Source organism: Protopterus annectens, chromosome 3.part1 (genome assembly GCF_019279795.1).
Source record: "Protopterus annectens isolate FY-2018-M chromosome 3.part1, PAN1.0, whole genome shotgun sequence".
Lineage (NCBI taxonomy): Eukaryota > Metazoa > Chordata > Ceratodontiformes > Protopteridae > Protopterus > Protopterus annectens.
In genome coordinates this window covers 1,802,090,644-1,802,110,593 of record NC_056732.1, presented here as the reverse complement: position 1 = coordinate 1,802,110,593, position 19,950 = coordinate 1,802,090,644, and positions in this window count along the sequence as shown.

Sequence of the window (19,950 nt, the reverse complement as noted above, 5' to 3'; positions counted from 1 at the left end):
GACAGAACTTATCCTGTAGCTGGACAGAATATAATACTTACAGCAACAATGTCAGCTGTAAGGAAGGTTTATACACATTGAAGGGAGAACACCTCCCTGCAGCAAGTTATTCTCACTGAGAGTCAAGAGACATCCATTGCGTACATGCACACAGAAAGGAGAACTTTGGCTGTTTGGTGATTCAAAAGATAAATGTCACTCTGATGGTATGGGCAAGTGCTGGCACAGCCAGCTGGAGTTTTGTAAAGAATGATATGTCCTTTGAATATCAAACTGATTTATATACAAGATGCTTGTGTTACAAATGTATTAGAACTGCATTTCATTTGTATATCAAACGAATTTTGTACAGATGCTTGTCCTAAAAATGTATTTGTGAACTTTGCTTGTGTTGAAATGTATCAACAGTGCACACTGCTGAAATGAAGAGAAATGTACATATATTATTGTAGCTGAATTAAATGTATATGTTTTAATAGAGAATACTGGCACAGCAGAGGTTAACTTTAAGAAAAATAAGGAAAATGTAAATGAGCTGTTAAACCACTAAAAGGCACCCTACAGTGCTGAGTAGGACAGAAGATGCTGGGTCTGGGGGAGAGCCTTTGTCCATTAGCTAAGTGAAAAGAAGGGAGGCCCCAGACACTGCAATAAACATTTGGATGTATTGTGGCCATCTGTGCTAACTTCCTTTCTCAGCTTCAAAGGGGAATACTGTGAGAACCTAGAGTCAAGTGACAGATGAGGTCATTCTACAAGTCATCTTGAATATTGTATTTTACAGGGAGTAATCTCAGAGTATAGAGTATTCTGTTCTGGAAGCCTGGCTGGAAACACCCTCCCCCACAGCATCTTGAATTGCTGTAGTAAGTAACTTAACTAAGGAACAGTGATTCTTTTAGATTAATCAGGAATATAGTGAAGCTTAGTTTAGATATTGTTTTTCTTTATTTATCTGAGTTTGTCCATCAATGTCCTTTTCAATATTTCCTGTGATCTGAACTCTGTGATTTACTGTGAATTTATATTCAGTATTTTCAGGCCCTTTTTATTTATTATTAAATATATTTAAAACCTTTATTGTGGCTGGTGCCTGTAGAAAGTATCTATTTTGAGAGTACTTAGTGACACTGTGTAGGCCCTCCAGAAGGCCTAGCCATCTTGGTCAACTACTACCATTTGTATTAGTTTCAAACGAAAACACTGCACCAGCCAAGGAGTCCTCAGTAAATAATGAGAATGAATGATGAAAGAAAAACCTCGGACTCACCACGAAATAAACTAAAATAAACTTTAATTGGTAAGCGCTTTCACGTATCAACGATACGCTTCCTCAGACCATGACAAAATGTTAAAAACAGCAAGCTTAAATAGTAATACATCCTGACTACTTGAGCATCATTAGTCAATCAATTATCCAATTAAGCTTGAAAAAGAAGCAACATTCTTAAAGGAAAATTGAAGTTTAAAATTCAGCAGGGGTATGCCCAGAGTAACTTAGTAAATGATAAAAAATGATGAAAAAATACATGTTGAATCACAATACATTTAAGACTAGCAGCAAAACCTTCTTTAAAACAAACTTGGTAAAGGCATTTACCTAGTTAAGACTCATTTATAGAGCTGTACTAATCTAATAATAATAAAAAATACTTCATTGTGCACAATGAAGCTAAAAATTTTATAAAATTGTGCAACATTATTAAAGCATATAAAATATATATACATAAATATGTACTTAGACTTCAGAAATGTAACCAAGCTTATATCAATAAATATGCATATAATATTAAATACCAAGTAAACATTATAACCAAAGACAAGCTGTAAAATGTAAATGCACCCTGAAATAAAATAAAATAAACGGAACAAAAAAACATGGAGACAGATCATTTTCTCAATGCTAAATGTGATCGTAAAGAGACATAGGAATTCAGTCCAGGGGGATAGTGTGCCTTCAGTTTAAAAATCCAACGTAACTCTTTAGTCTCTAACAAATTCATAAAATCCCCACTTTTCTCATTCTTTTCAACTATTTGCAATACTCTAAAAACAAAAGAATGGTAAGGAAAAAGAATAACATGTTTGGCCAGTGCATTCAGTTCGTTTTTATTCTTAATGTCATAATAATGATTGTATATTCTGTTCTTAAGCTTCCTCTTGGTCAAGCCAATGTAGAAAGCTGAACAGGAAACACACGTTGCTAAGTATATTAAGCCCATGGTCTCACACGTGGCCTCAAACCTAGGTTCAAAGGAATAATTAACAGTGGGGTGTCTAAAAGGTTGTTCCTTAGAGATGAATTTGCAATAATTGCAACTATTACATGGATAGGTGCCTTGTCTGGTGTAACCAGACGGTTTCAAACGTGACGGTTCTGGCAGCTTATCACACAACAACATTTTTAAATTGCTGTTATTCCTATAGGTAAAAATGGGTTTTTTCCCCACCAATTCAAGAGTCGGTTGATCAATGGTTAGAATCTTCCAATTATTGGAGACAATATTTCTCAAAAAAAGAAAATCATTGGTATAAGTATTTAAAAATGTAATCTATCCTTTGATGTTCCATATGACCTTTTAAAGTTATTGTGCATAGAGGTGACAACTCTATTCTCCTTGTTCAATGGAGGGGCATCCCCCAAAACCTCCCTTCTAACATCCTGAACCAGACGTTTATCATAACTCCTGTCAATAAAAATCTTTTCCAGTCTATCCGCTTCTAAGGCTAAATCTTTCTCATCTTTACATAACCTGGAAATTCTGAGGAATTGACTTTTAACAATACCCCTAAACATGTGACGTGGGTGCATACTATTGTAGGACAGGATCGTGTTCTTCCAACAGGCCTTTCTATGAAGATTGGATACCAGCCTTCCCCTTCTAATGTCTAGAGTAATATCTAGAAAGTTTACTGAGACATACGATGCTTCTATAGTGAACCTGAGAAAATGTGTAGTAGACTCAAGATATTCTTTGAACTGAAGGAACTCATCTAACGTCCCATCCCACACAATTAAAATATCATCCACAAATCGTTTGTACAACAAAATCTTACTAAAACTAGGATGATTAAAAACGAACTGTCTCTCCCACTGATAGACCACCAAGTTGGCGTACGATAGCACAGGGTGCCCATAGCTACACCCATCTCTTGCAAAAATAAGCACCCCTGAAGCTAAAAACGTTGTTATACAATATCAAATCTAACAGTTGGCAAACGAGTATTACTTGACTGTTGTCAAAGACTGGAAATATTTGTAATAATTCCCTGACTGATTGTATGCCCTCTTCATTGGGTATGCTAGTGAAAAGACTTTGAACATCCATGGTGATGAGTAGATGCTTGTCCCTCACTAGTTCTATATCCATGTTATCAATGAAAGCTAACAATTCATATGTATCCTTCAAGATACTGGGAATTTCTGATATAACAGGTCTAAGTGTGTCTTCTAAATAGACTGAAATATTCTCCGTACACCATTTACTGCCTGACACTATAGGTCGTAATGGAGGTGGGAGGACATGTTTGTGCATTTTAGGTAAACCCTTTATTGTGGGTATAAGGGCCATTCATTGTGGAAATAGTCATAAAGTTCCTTTGTGATCTGACGACACATCAATAGGTCGTAAAGAGAGTCTTGGACTTGTTTAATTATTGTATTCAGCCTCACCTCATCTATCTTACAGTAGGTAGAGGTATCAGATAAAAGAGAAAGCATAAGATTCACATACTGTTCTGTATCAAATATAACGATACCCCCTCCCTTATCTGCAGGTCTTAACATTAGAGAAGATTCATTCATAAAAAAACGCAAAGATCTTTTTTCATCAGCTGACATGTTAAAATAAGCACATTTTCTTGAGCCTCCATAAAAGTATTCATATAAGTCTTGTTCACAAGTTTTTACAAAACAGTCAATATGAGTTGGTAGTATAGGAGAAAAAACACTTTTCTTCCTATGCTTTGGAACACTGAGCCGCTTAATTAATTGCATCAGTAGAGCCAGTCTTGAAGTACAGTTTTAAGGCAACAGTTCTACCAAACATACGAACATCGGTTAGAATGTCATGTAAATTACTTCCCTGTGAGGGAACAAAAGAAAGTCCTCTGTTCAGAAGGCTTATATCATTAAAAGTTAGTACATACCTAGACAGGTTGAAATAAAGTGGCTCTAAGGTCTCTGCCTTCTTCTTGGTTGTGCAAAAGTTTCTCCAGAGAGCTTCCGTTTCTTCGTTTCCCAGCTCTCTGCTCGATTGTGTTGGAAAACAGTTTTTCTGATAGGGAGTGGTAAAAAATGAGGGTCATCCATGACCGTAGCACTACGTATAGCACCCACTTTCCTTATGGCCCCTAAATTGCGATTCGCTTCTTGGTTCGGCAGAGGCATAGAAAATAACATAGCTGGATCTGCAATGGTAGGCAGTTCGGGAGGTGTTGCAAATGCTTCATCCGAAGTTTCACTAACAGGAGCTACCAATGGGACTGTAGATGAGGATCCAATCGAATTGGATGCTACAAGTGTGCGTTCCGAAGGCGCTGAGTTTGAAAGTGGGTTCTCAGTTCGTATACCATGATCGGCTCCTCTCGGCCAAACGAAGACATTACCAGTGGAAAAGTCTGTATAGTCACGTTGCAGTTTGCGATGTTTAATCTGCTGCAACTTCACAGCATAATTATTGACTTGTCTATATAATGATTCAAGTCTTTTTTGGCAGAAGTCATCTTGAAACATATCTTTAATCTCTTCATTAAGCAAATTAACTTGTGATAGCAGTTGATGCTCAATGGGGCCAAAATAGTCTAACAAAAGTTGCATATATTTATAGCCAGTCTCAAGGTTAATTTCCTGCCACTTCTTTAGTAAGGCAGGGTGACTCTCCCCATAAGTTGGCATACATAATATGCGCATGCCTCTGGGGATTAGTTTAAAATGAAGGCAAGCCTCCATATGTCTGCGTTGCCAGGCTAAACGTTGAAATTTAAACAAATCATTCTCAAGTAGTTTTATTTTTTCAGTAAAAAGTTGAATATTAGCTGTAGTTTCTGCTGATACTGGAGCAGGTACATTAAAATCCAGTCCCAATAAAGGATTTTGAGAGTTACCCGTTATAGCTGTCCATTGTTGCTCTCGAGAAGCAGTCCTCGGTTCTGGATTGTAGTCCAACTCTATATTAAGGTTGGCCATAATCGTGTGCTGGAGCAGAAATTAAATAAGCAAGACAAAGTTTCAAACGAAAACACTGCACCAGCCAAGGAGTCCTCAGTAAATAATGAGAATGAATGATGAAAGAAAAACCTCGGACTCACCACGAAATAAACTAAAATAAACTTTAATTGGTAAGCGCTTTCACGTATCAACGATACGCTTCCTCAGACCATGACAAAATGTTAAAAACAGCAAGCTTAAATAGTAATACATCCTGACTACTTGAGCATCATTAGTCAATCAATTATCCAATTAAGCTTGAAAAAGAAGCAACATTCTTAAAGGAAAATTGAAGTTTAAAATTCAGCAGGGGTATGCCCAGAGTAACTTAGTAAATGATAAAAAATGATGAAAAAATACATGTTGAATCACAATACATTTAAGACTAGCAGCAAAACCTTCTTTAAAACAAACTTGGTAAAGGCATTTACCTAGTTAAGACTCATTTATAGAGCTGTACTAATCTAATAATAATAAAAAATACTTCATTGTGCACAATGAAGCTAAAAATTTTATAAAATTGTGCAACATTATTAAAGCATATAAAATATATATACATAAATATGTACTTAGACTTCAGAAATGTAACCAAGCTTCAGAACCTTTCTTTAAATCCAGATAACATCAACAGAGAGCCCTATTTCAATAGTTCAGTAGGGTACTATAATAAAACTGTATTATGCTGTGCATACACAATTTTTCTGCTATACCAGTTATGCCAACCAGTAACAACTTCAGAATATCCTCTGTTAACGGATATGATAGCTATCTTCTTCACATCCGTGGTTTGAGGAACACACAGGTGATTTTTTTTTTTTTTTTATGGGAGAGTTTCACTTCCACCACAGCTTTTTGTCATTTGATTTTCCTCAGTACCCAAAATATGCTTACTAAAGCTTTGGCCATAATATCTGAAACCTGGTAAAAGTTGTATCATCATGTGTTTCTTCACCTAGATGACTGGCTGCAGGTTTCCCCATCCATGAACTACTTGGAAGTGTCCCTTCTGTGGGCTCTTCCTCAACTGCAGGTCCTGGGAGTAGCTGTAAATTGGGAAGGCATGTCTATGATTCCTTCGCAAAGTGTAGCCTTTAGAGATGTAGAGATAGATGCTTTCCATTACTAAAGGTTCCAGTTTTAGAGAAGACCCAGGAGGTCATGGCCTTGATCTCCTGGCTGAGAATTTAATGCAGGGTCCAGGTTCACACGCTGCAATATTGTTTGACCTTGATAGCTGCCACAGTCTGCATTGTGGCAGTTATCCAGATGTTGCAATGGACTGGACAGTATCACTGGCTGTAGAGCTGCTGTGTGTTCATGATCTCCTCCTGATGTCAGACCTGGTGGGTGTTTCCAACCAACGATTTGCTGATATTTCCTTTTTGCAGCTGAACCCATGCACATTTTGATGATAGATGCTTTGCTGGTAGGGTGGTGGCTCATCTAAACTCTTGTGTTGAACATTCATTGTGCTCCCATGGAGAAGGCTTGCATGTTAGACAGTCTGTACTACAACCAGTCTTCCTGACCCTCAGATTTTTTAAAACAAATTTATTTTCTGGACCTCTCTTTATTTAGTTAGACAACCAGTCCTCTGTGTGATACCTAAACAAACAAGAGGACACAAGGTTATACTCCATTTGTAGGGCTGACACATTGGATACAGATACCTTGTATGGTCAGAGTTTTCAGGAAATGGGCCACTTTCAAATTTGATCTCTTTGTCACTCAAGAAGATGTGGTTCTCCCATGTTTTGATTTATGTAGCAAGATAATGGGAAGGGGTGGTGAACATGTTCTATATCTTGTAACATGAGAAATACTTAGGTCTTTGCATCATTCCTCTTCATAAACTTCAGGAAAGAAAGAACAAAACTTATTTTCTTAGCTCCATGGATGAAAAGGAGGGCATAGTTTCAGTTGTGTAGAACACTGGGAGTACCGGAAAAATTTGTGGTCTTACTTAATGATTTCATCCATGGATGAGGCAACAGCCAGGTCTGCCTCAGGACTTGCCTTCAGATGTAGACTCCATAATCCTACTGTCTGTCCTAACGGAGTGCTCAGGGTTTACTCAAGTCATTAGAGAGCCTTTATCTTACGAGGTCTGTGCCTCTAAATGAACATTGTTCTCAGTTTGCATGTCAGAGATTGCATGTTGTTTTCTATACATGGCACCTACTTGATTTGGGCCTTGGTTATTCTATGGTCAGGTTCTCTGGTTTGAAAAGTAGCTTATTGATAGTGTTACAACTCCATCCATAGGATTCCAGCTTCATGGACAAAAGGCTTTCTCCTCTGCCTTTTAAGCTCACTTCCTCACTAGTGCCGAAAGGTGTCTAATGGAAATCTTATTTCTAGTGTCTGTCCTATCGGCTCACAAATTCTCAGAATATTAGGCCTTCTTCTATAAACAAACATCATGTGTCCTTTAGGATTAAATTGTAATTCTAGCAATGCTTGAGCAGAGGGCATCTTTGCATTTGTGTGTGTCTATATATGGCTAGCCCAGCCATCATGTCTCATCTATTGGAGTTTTGTGAATATCTGGTAAGTGTGTACTTATGTTCTACTTGTTAGCAGTGTGGGTATATATTTTTTGTACAGTTAGACGTACTGGACACAAGTATCCCTTTTTGAGGGAGACCCAGAAACACTGTCTGATTATACGACTTGCTTAGAGTCACACACAGTAGGCAAATGAAGATGGAAAGAAGGTTCATAGGTAGATACTAGGCTATTGGTCCTGGGGCCTATACAAGCCCAGCCAAAAATGTACCCTGGCTTTTGCCACCCAAGAAATCAAACCTTGTACCCTGAACTAAAGGAAGCAGCTCATTAACAGCAGAAGAGCCTTAGTCCTCTGTGCTACCAGAATTTGTTATTTCTTGATTTGTAGGAAGGTTCTTCATAGTCACTGGGTCGAACTGTACTTAGCTTATAATTTTCAACCCACCCACAGTGTGGAAACTTCTGAAAAAAAAAGTTGCTAGATCATGATTAATAAAAAAAATTGGCCCCGACCCAGTCACAGGACCTATTAAGGAGGATCATCTTACAGATCATTTGATACAGTGTAACAAAATATCTGTAATGGTCACAGCTTGCATTCTTAGCAAACACATAAAGACAAATATAAAAAATGTTACAGCGCTGTTGTGTGAGATGCTCAGCATAAAAGTAGGTGATTCATTTTTGCACAGTCAGGATGCCTTCCATACCTATAAACCTCTTAGGGTAAGAAATCTGGACAAAGCTTGGCATAATAGGGGAACAAAGGCCCAAAAATAAGGACAGTTTTAAATATTGCTCTAATAAACTTATAAAATCTGTAGAGTAAGAGGATGTATGTTAACATGCATTTTCTGAAGGATGTGAAATCTGAAATGCAAATGTATATAATTATTTAGCAACTTCAGTCCTTGGATCATCACATTGTTTTGCCAGAAAACCACAAATTTTATGAGGAAAAGACCAAAAATATAAGGCAAAAATCTGGACAGTTGAGAGGTATGAATTCTCGCATCCTCATATTCTTATATATTAAAGTTTATTTTTTTTTAATTCAAAATTTACTGTGCTAATTTAAAATGATATTTACTTAGAGTATGCAGAGTGGTTGTAACCACTGGCAGCCTTAATTAACCTTCTGAGCAGCTGCTGACCTAATATTTTATCAAAGCCTCTAACTATTACACTGTATAGCTTGAATGGCTCTTCAAGGGGCTTTTGGCTGAATATGTATTTGAAATGCGGTGCAAGTATAACAAAAGTATTGTTAGATTTCTTCTTGGAGATGCAATGTTTCAGTTTGTTGTTGTAGCTAACTGGAGTGAGATGGTCTTGTTCATAACAGTATGAGGGACCAAACCTGGGGGTTGTACAGGTCTGGTCTAATATAACCTAAAACATTATGATTCAACACAGATTTCTCCTTTAACAATGTCTTTGACTTCTGATCTGTGCCTGCTGCTTGGGGTTGGGTTACACCAGTTTGAGTTAAAGCTGTAGCCTGGCTCCACCCAGCAGATTTCAACATTGGCAACACATAGAACCACAGATGCACATCAGAGCAGCAGAATAACTTCTCAGCTGTCTAACATTTAAGAACAAGCCTTACTGTGCCATCTTCTGTTACTACAGTCTTCAGAACATTTTGTTGCAGTAAAGCTTGAAGTTTCCAAGCCTTCTTTTCCCATGTTGCTTTAAGTTTAACGTGTGCGTGCGGCGGGGGGGGGGGGGTGCACATGTTCATGCAAGTGTGTGTGTGTGTGTGTGTGTGTGTGTGTGAGACAGCAAGCTGGAATGTTATTTTAACCTTTCTCGTACATTAGTGATCAGGTGTGTGGTCATGCAATGAAAGCAAAGTGGACTTGCCTTTGGGTAGCCTAAGAGCTAAAGAGGAGGCATGAATTTTGCCCCTCAAGTGTGTGTGAATTGCATGATGTCACACACCAGAAGGAAGACTGCTGAGAAATTAGAAGCCGGTACTGATAGTTAAGATGAGACCTGTTAATAAGCTCTTCAGTGACATAAACTTAATGATCCAGTTTTATGTTGTGTCTAAAATAAAGAATTTTTAAAAATTTTTTTAAAAAAAATGTTTTACACTGGAATATTTGTGGGCTGTCTGCATTTTGTATAAACAAATTATTTTTGCCAGTTTTCATTATTCATTTTTCTGTGAAATCCCTGAATATTGTAGAACGACATACAGAAGAGAATTGATTTAAAGATGAAGGATCTGCTCAATTCACTGACTGTTCTGTTTGAGCCACTGTTGAAGTTTGTGAAGAAAAATGTGACTATTCATGGTAAGAGTTTTAATGACTTATTTTAACAATGTTTTGTACCATTCTGTGACCATGCAAGTGCAGAAGTGTTAATTTTAACTTTTCAAAATGTGTTCTGCTGAAAAGTGAAAGTATTTTTAACGCCATACTGACTCAAATAGTGTAGCAAAAGTAGGAGAATATTTTAGGAATAAGACAAAGTAATTAAGATGGCATCCAAGACTTGTGTTGCACTCTGTCACCTAAAGCCATGGCTGCCATATTCCAAGAACATGCCAAAGCTTTCTACCTGGCCAGCCCCCAGGAGAGTGCACTGTGGCTAGAACTCTATTACATCAGCTTGTCTTGTATTATTATTAGTAGGTTTTCACAGGTCTATATTATATATTCGAAGGTTCAAAACTTTGAACCTCATATGTTCAACAACATATGAGCGAAGTTTTAAACATCAAAAATATAAAAATTAAAAAAAAAACTTACCTCAACACTCTGAGCAAGGGGCAAACCCTCTGCATCCCCCACATGCCCCCTACTTAAATATACCAACTCTGAGATTGCACTTCAGTGCAGAAAAGGGAAAATTTCCCATTCTGTGCCGTATGGAGCCATTGCTTTTCACCTTCAAACTTTTTAAAGTTCGATCATATGGTGTAAACCATATGACATTCGAACTTTAAAACATTCAAATAATTAATAGGGACCCATTTTCACACTCATCACTGCAGCTGATTGCTAGTAACTATGTAGTGAGACTGACATGAGATGCATTTTGCTAAATTTTATTCTGGGGAAAAAAGGTTTTAGCACTGAGAGTTTGCTTTTTGAGATAGATTTAACTTGCTGGTGCTCTGGATGTTTCATTAACCCACTAAATAAAGGATGTTTAAACTGACTGGCTGTACATACCATTCTTTTTCTTGGGTTTAAACCTCAGTGTCTTGTGTCTTTGCACTCCATCATGCTGAGCTGCACTGAGCTGTGCACCATCCAGAGTGGGAACAAGTCCACAGCACAGTTACAAGCTATTATAATCTATCCTATCCATAGAGCTAGTGTTCTTATATAATCCGCCCCATACATGGTTAGAAAAAGTAGATTAAAAATTACATTAGTGACTATATATTGTATAAATGTGCATAAAGACATCACTTCTTTAGTCAAGTGTACAGTGCTACCCTTTTAAGAAGAAATTTGCCATAATGCACTTGGAGTACTGAGCTGTTGGACAGTTGAGTGTGAGTTGATGAAGTGTTAGCTTCATTTTTGCTGTGCTACATATTGTTTGTAATAAAGTTCTTTTTGATGGTTTGTACTTTTAACAGTTTATATTTTTGCATCACCACCAGACATGGTGTCAGAACCAGGAGTTCTCAATGGACAAAAAACAAAAGATGCCATTACTAGTTATGAAATCATGCCATACCACACCAAGTGATCCAACATGCTCAGAGATAGCTGTTTTTACTAAAACATCAATTTATTACATTATTAAGTGCTTGTTATGCTGAATTTAAGGTATTTTCCATTGAATTACTGAAGTTCTTGCTGACATGACTAAGTTTAATCCAGCAGAGCCATTTGACTTCTCAAAGCCATTTCCTGGCCTGCCAGGAGACAGAGATGTGCACAATTGTGAGTAATTTCAAAATTAGACAGAGTCTTACAAAATCCTTTATTCAGTGGGCTTAATAGTAAGAAAAATGACGATCTGTTTGGTGATGTGAGCCTGCTTAGCTGTGTACTGTTGAAAATCAAACTAAAATCCAGTGCTGATCCATTTGCAAAGGGTGCCATCTCTTTTGCTATCCAAAGCAGAAGCATAACAAACACAAGATACTGACATTATTGAAAGTGTTACTGAATCAAATGAGTGGTGCGTTTCTGTACTCCACAATTTGTGCCAAAATGTAAGTTAGATGATATACTTGTGTGAATAAATTTCATACTGCCTACCCTAGTAGATATAACATCCAAGCTAGTAAATGCAAGAATGATTTCTATGTAAGATGTTTGCATCAATTTCTGGCAAATACCCTTAGATAAAGAAAGCCAAACATTAGCAATGTTTATTACCGCAGAGGATGATTTTGTTTCAAATTGTTACCATTTGGTAAAACTTCTGCACCTGAAAATCTTTCAGCATCTTATGACTAATTTCTCATACCTGTCATCCAAATGGAAATGTTCCTGCTTACACCCTACCTAAATTCAAGGGAATTCCCCAGGGAGTACTTCATACGCCTTGCTCCTAACCTCCCTCTAACTCATATTTCTATTCTCCTGCAACAGACACACGCTCTCAGTCACTGATTAAGCAATCTCTCACCTGATTCCAAGTATGTATATAATGTAAATATCAAAGTATTTCTATTGACTGCACAGCAAGTATTTACCTAACTTAATTAGAATAACTGCATGTAAACTGTCTCCCCCCTACTAGTATAATAACAGAAGAACCTTAGATCTTTTATTATAAAGACAGTTGATCATGCTTGCTCTGAATGCAAACACCTGTAAATTGTGTTCTCTAATATCTAACTGTGTTGGATGCTGTACTTTTTATGCATTTGCATTTCCTTACTGTATGGACATTGTATATGTATTATAGAACCACAAAAACAAGCAGCAGTCACGAAGACAGACCTCTCGCCACCAGGAAATAAAGTCAATCACGTTTATTGTACAAAATATATTGTGGAAAGGCTTCCAAACAAGACCAAAAGCACGTAAACGCCTTAATCCATTAACAAACAAAAACGCTGCGTCAACTTCTTGACTTCATCAGACGATCAGTACATCAAAGGAACTCCCTTATATAACAAACACCATCAATTAGTTAATTAGGAACATTTAAATATTTAAAGATACATCATAAAATAAGATAAAATGCATATAAAACATGTTTGAAAAAAATAATGTTATATCATATAAAATACTGCAAATGCATAAAGCTATGACCAACTATCTCATGAATACATATGTTCTAAATAAATATTTACATTGCTTACGTAGATGAGCCTTACAAAAAACATGAAAAATTTGAAAATGTATATGTATTTCTAAAATGTTGATGAATGTCTTCAACAAATATAAAATCAGTTTATCTCAATAAATTATACAATAATGCAATAAATGTAAATGTAGATATAAATATTGATACTCAAAAAACGATGTAAAAATACATTATAAAAACATTTTTCCATATTTATGAACCTATGATGTGTATTGCGGAGCACTCGAGTGGTCAAATGAAGTAATTGTCACAGAGTGTGGATCCTCTATAATTTAGCAGCTCTTAATTTAAGTAATGGTAGTATAGAGATGGTATCGTTGAGCCCTGGAAATTTATCCGCATTGAGGGCCACTTGCCACCACAGCTCTCTATATTCAATTCTGGTTTCCCAAGGGCCCCCTCTAATGTCCTGCTGGAACTGCTGGATGTTATATAGGAGGTTCTTGGATGATATAGTTATACTTTGGACTGCTGGGAGAGACAAATTAGAGGAGTTTTTAGGCTACATTGAGGGCACTACAAGTTTTTTGAGATTCACACACAATGTCTCAGACTGTAGTTTGATATATCTAGATGTAGAGCTCTACAAAGGAGAAACACAGTATGAAACCAAAGTTTATCGCAAACCTACATATTGTAATTCTTTTCTGCATTTCCAAAGTGCACACCCCAAACATTGTAAAAAAAGTATTGTCAAAGGGCAGTTTGTTAGGGGTAGCCACATGACTAGCTCAGAACAAGATTTTCACAAGGAATGTGAATTGTTGGAGAGGATGTTTGAGGAGAGGGGCTACCCAAATGAATTTGTAGAAAGGATAAGAAGGGAGGTTGAAGAAGGTAGGATGGATAGGTTTGCCCCCATTTACAAGAGCTCTAATGTTAACAACATTTCTAATATTAATACAGAGAAGGAATTTGCAACTGGGAACAATAATGATGGTCATGAATTTTCCCAGGCTTTGGTCCTTGAATACAACAAAATAAATGGTTCAGTCAGGAAGATATTCTTTAGAGAATGGGACAAGTTTCTCTCACTTACTGATATTGAAGGTATTGCTAGTATCCCCAAAAAAGTGATTTATAGGAATGCTAGGAACCTTGGTAATATATTGGAGAGTAATAAATTTCAAACCACTCGTAAAGTGACTAGAAAGGGCACCTATAAATGTGGGCATTGTAGACAATGCCGCTATGTCATAAATGGTGATGGCTATTTTATAACAAGCAGAAATAAAATGATTAATAGCCAGGATTACTTCAATTGTGACACCAAGGGGATAGTGTACCTTGCTCATTGTGAAACATGTGGGGCATTTTACATAGGAAAATCTGAAAGAGCCTTAAAGAAAAGAATCTATGAGCACACTTATGAAATTTCTATTAAGAAGGAAAGTAATGCTCTGTACAAGCATAGCAGAACATGTAAAGAATATAAATATAAATTTTTAGTCATAGAGAGCATTTCACAGGACATTAGAGGGGGCCCTTGGGAAACCAGAATTGAATATAGAGAGCTGTGGTGGCAAGTGGCCCTCAATGCGGATAAATTTCCAGGGCTCAACGATACCATCTCTATACTACCATTACTTAAATTAAGAGCTGCTAAATTATAGAGGATCCACACTCTGTGACAATTACTTCATATGACCACTAGAGTGCTCCGCAATACACATCATAGGTTCATAAATATGGAAAAATGTTTTTATAATGTATTTTTACATCGTTTTTTGAGTATCAATATTTATATCTACATTTACATTTATTGCATTATTGTATAATTTATTGAGATAAACTGATTTTATATTTGTTGAAGACATTTATCAACATTTTAGAAATACATATACATTTTCAAATTTTTCATGTTTTTTGTAAGGCTCATCTACGCAAGCAATGTAAATATTTATTTAGAACATATGTATTCATGAGATAGTTGGTCATAGCTTTATGCATCTGCAGTATTTTATATGATATAACATTATTTTTTTCAAACATGTTTTATATGCATTTTATCTTATTTTATGATGTATCTTTAAATATTTAAATGTTCCTAATTAACTAATTGATGGTGTTTGTTATATAAGGGAGTTCCTTTGATGTACTGATCGTCTGATGAAGTCAAGAAGTTGACGAAAACGCGTTTTTTTGTTTGTTAATGGATTAAGGCGTTTACGTGCTTTTGGTCTTGTTTGGAAGCCTTTCCACAATATATTTTGTACAATAAACGTGATTGACTTTATTTCCTGGTGGCGAGAGGTCTGTCTTCGTGACTGCTGCTTGTTTTTGTGGTTCTGGTTTACTTGCAGTTCCTGCTTTGTGGTATATGTATTATACCTTTATAATTATCTAACCCTTACTGTATTGCTTATGGAGCTTTTCTGCCTGGGCCTCCACTAAAAACGGGCACTTTCAGGCCCAGTGGACATCCCCGGTAATCAAACTGAAAATAAATAAAAATAAAATAAATAATTTGCTCAAGAGTTTGGATTGTGTTGTTTTTATGGATAACACCTCAGTATTTGGGTCTCAGATAAGCAAACATATGATTCAGAGTTAGAGACAGTACTGCAAGTAATTCAAAATTCATTTCTCGTACTCAATAAAGATAAATTCTGCTCTAGTCAGACAGAGTTATAGTATTTTGGGCACAATTTAAGTGCTAGTGGTATCAAACCACATGCAAGCAAAGTCAGAACTATAACTGAACTGCATGTTCCATCTGCACTGAGACAAGGCCTGACTATGATCAGGTATTTGGACATGTTTTTTTTTTTCAGACCTTTCCGCCCTTCTCTGTCCTTGAGCAGACTTGTTAAAGAAGATGTGGCCTGTTCCTGGGAACATGCTCAAGCCCTGACTTTTGACAAGGTCAAACAAATAATTTCTACTGCTCTGTTGCTAGAATTCTGTGATGTCACTAAGCAAACCATGGTGAGTGCAGATGCTAGTAGCTATGGTCTAGATGTTGTACTACTCAAAAGGAATGAAGCAAAAATACATCCCAAAGCTTATAGCTCCAGAATGTTGAGAGATGCAAAGCAGGGCTATTCATAGACTGATAAATAATGTCCTGTAGATGTAGGTGTAGGTATGTGAGAAATTCTCCAGATTTCACTTAGGGCTCTAGAGATTCCAGCTTCAGGCTGACCAAAAACCACTACCTTCATTAATCAACTGATATGATCTTGAAAAAGTGTCACCTAGATTAACGAAGACTGTTAATGAGACTGTGCAAATTAAATAGAAGAGCTGTGTATGTTGCTGGAAAATAACTGGTTGCAGCAGACATATTGTCTAGAAGTCCCATGAGTGCCCATACATTGCCTGAGAATGAAAATGATGTAGCAAACTATCTGCAAAAAAGCAAGAAGAGCTGAAACAAACCATCAGTGGAATCCTGAGTTACAAGCAGCTGTCCTATATGTGAGTGATGGGTGGCCAAATCATTGGACACAAACCAACCAGATCATGCAGAAAAAAGTAATAAGCAGTCAGAGCACAATTATCTGAACATGATGGCTTAATCCTGCTGTATCAAAACAGAACTGCAGTACCCCAAAACCAGTGAGCAGAGGTGCTATAACACATTCATGAAGGTCATCAAGGACTTGATAAATGCAGAGAGTAAGACAAAATATCTGTATGCTGGCCAAGGATCAACCAAAGCATAGTCTAATGTCCAAGTTCCAATGTTGTATTGTGCATTTCAGAGACATAAGCCATTAATACTCACATCATTGCCAAAGGGTCCTTGGCAAAAGATAGTTGCAGACTTATGTGAGTTCAGTGACAAAAAGTTCCTTGTTGGTGGTTATTCTTATGACATTGAAATAACTCATGTGACATCTACAACTTTCCAACAAATCATAGCCTGATTCAGGACTATCTTCTAGAGATATGACACAATGGTATACAATTTGTGTCCAAAAAAAAAAAAGTTTTTGTCCAGCAGTGACTCAGTAGCTCAGTTTGTTAAATGCTCTGTATGGAGTACAGGGTGCCACAGTGGTGCAGCAGTTAGCATTGTCAACTCATAGCAGGAGGTTCTCCAGTTCGATTCTCAGCTAGGGTGCCTTCTGTGCAGATTCTGCATGTCCTCCCTGTGGTCATGTGGATTTCCTCTGGGTGCTCTGGTTTCCTCCCACATTCCAAAGACATGCAGTAGGTGGATCAGACACTCTAAATTGGCCGTAGGTAAGAGTGTGTGAGTGAGTGGTGTGAATTACTGTGGCAGGACTAAACCTTGGTTCAAGACAATTGTTACTGTAAAGTGACACCCTAGCCCCATGGGCAAAATGGGAAAATAGGTTGAGGATGGATGGCATACAGTCTGTGTCCAGTGAGTTCAAGAGTTTTTTGGCTGAGTATTGCTTTACTAATAATTTGTCAAGTTATCATTATCCTGAATCAAATGGTGAAGTTGAGAGGGCAACTCAAACAGCAAAAGAACATTAAGACATCCTGATCCTCATACAGCTCTAGTGGCAAACCGAACAATTTGTCATAGCGCTACCAGAACAAGTCCTTCACAACTTACACTTGGAAGACAAATACAAACTGCTATGTCAGTGTTAGGGAAAAAATATAGCCAACAGCAATAAATACTGTACCACACCACAAAAGTAATGACCAAAATGCAGAAGCTTTAGACAAAACATTTTATGATCATTGCCATTCTGTAAAGCCATTGTTTTACAACCTGGTTATTCACTTAAAGTTAAATAGACAAAAAGTGGGACTGTACAGGTATATCAAGTGCAAAAATATGTACAACCATGTTCCTGTTTTGTGTGAACCAGTAATAATGTCACAGTCGGATAAAATGGACAACATTTTTGAGGAGACCCTTCTGAGTGTCAACCTGAATGTTATGTACCAGGTAGCCAATCAAAATGGATTAAGACAAGAATTACCAGATCAAGGTCTAGCATATCTGTGCCTGTGCTAGTGACTGATTTATCTGTTCTGTGTGCTCAAGTGAAGATCACATTAATTCTATCCTTGGGCCTGCCCCTAACACTATACCTTAAATGGAATAAAAAAAACTGTCCATAACACTACCACTAATCAGAGAAATTAGGTGCTAGTGTTATGGAGGGATTTTAGTGTAAAGATTCCAAAAGGAATGTGCATTCTTTTTGCATTATTTAGTAAGTTCGATGTTGTGCATTTTTGATAGTGTGGTAGTTCAGAAAATCATGTTGGCTGTTGTATGTTCAATTTAGTGGCATTTCTAACAACCACACTATAATCAGTGTGTGTGTGTGTGTGTGTGTGTGTGTGTGTGTGTGTGTGTGTATATATATATATATATATATATATATATATATATATATATATATATTTGTGTGTGTATATCTATACATCTACCTATATGTGTGTATGTATATATATATATATATATATATTTACATATGTGCATAGTATGCATGTACATTAAGACATTGATTCTTAAGTCCAGTGCACAATGTCACCCTTTTAAAAAGAATTGTATCACAATGCACTGGGAGTACTAAATTGCTGGGCAGTTGGTTGCAAGATGCTGAAATGCTGTTATCACTATCACTGTGCTGCCATGTTGTTTGTAATAATGTTGCCTGTTCATTGTTATCCATGCTAAATCTTGATTTCTTTGTGAAAGTTAATATCTGTAGCAATCTGTATTTTGTACCACAATCTGTCATACATTTGTCCCTCCAATCTATATTCCCCCCAGCTGCTATTAATTTCCCTTAGCTGCACTGTGAGCCACACACACTATTTGTCATTGAGCTGGCTATAATTGTAACCTCATTTATCTGCTGGTCATTGTAACCTTTTATTCTAAAGTCTCCACACACTTGTCAGCTAAGCTACTAAATATTTCAAGTGAATATCTTGTAAGAAATAAACTCCCCTGGCGTCTAACATGGAAGACGGATCAGCTTGTGTCTATTCTGTAGCCACTCTCCTAGCACTGGGAATCAGTTTGTGTCCCTTCTGTAGCCAGTCTCATAGCACTGGAAATCAGCTTGTGTCCCTTCTGTAGCCAGGCTCCTAGCACTGGGAATCAGCTTGTGTCCCTTCTGTAGCCAGGCTCCTAGCACTGGGAATCAGCTTGTGTCCCTTCTGTAGCCAGTCTCATAGCACTGAGAATCAGCTTGTGTCCCTTCTCTAGCCAGTCTCATAGCACTGGGAATCAGCTTGTGTCCCTTCTGTAGCCAGTCTCATAGCACTGGGAATCAGCTTGTGTCCCTTCTGTAGCCAGTCTCCTAGCACTGGGAATCAGCTTGTGTCCCTCCTGTAGCCAGTCTCCTAGCACTGGGAATCAGCTTGTGTCCCTTCTGTAGCCAGGCTCCTAGCACTGGGAATCAGCTTGTGTCCCTTCTGTAGCCAGTCTCCTAGCACTGGGAATCAGCTTGTGTCCCTTCTGTAGCCAGGCTCCTAGCACTGGGAATCAGCTTGTGCCCCTTCTGTAGCCAGGCTCCTAGCACTAGGAATCAGCTTGTGCCCCTTCTGTAGCCAGGCTCCTAGCACTGGGAATCAGCTTGTGCCCCTTCTGTAGCCAGTCTCCTAGCACTGGGAATCAGTTTGTGTCCCTTCTGTAGCCAGGCTCCTAGCACTGGGAATCAGCTTGTGTCCCTTCTGTAGCCAGGCTCCTAGCACTGGGAATCAGCTTGTGTCCCTTCTGTAGCCAGGCTCCTAGCACTGGGAATCAGCTTGTGTCCCTTCTGTAGCCAGGCTCCTAGCACTGGGAATCAGTTTGTGTCCCTTCTGTAGCCAGTCTCATAGCACTAGGAATCAGCTTGTGTCCCTTCTGTAGCCAGGCTCCTAGCACTGGGAATCAGTTTGTGTCCCTTCTGTAGCCAGGCTCCTAGCACTGGGAATCAGTTTGTGTCCCTTCTATAGCCAGTCTCCTAGCACTGAGAATCAGCTTGTGTCCCTTCTGTAGCCAGTCT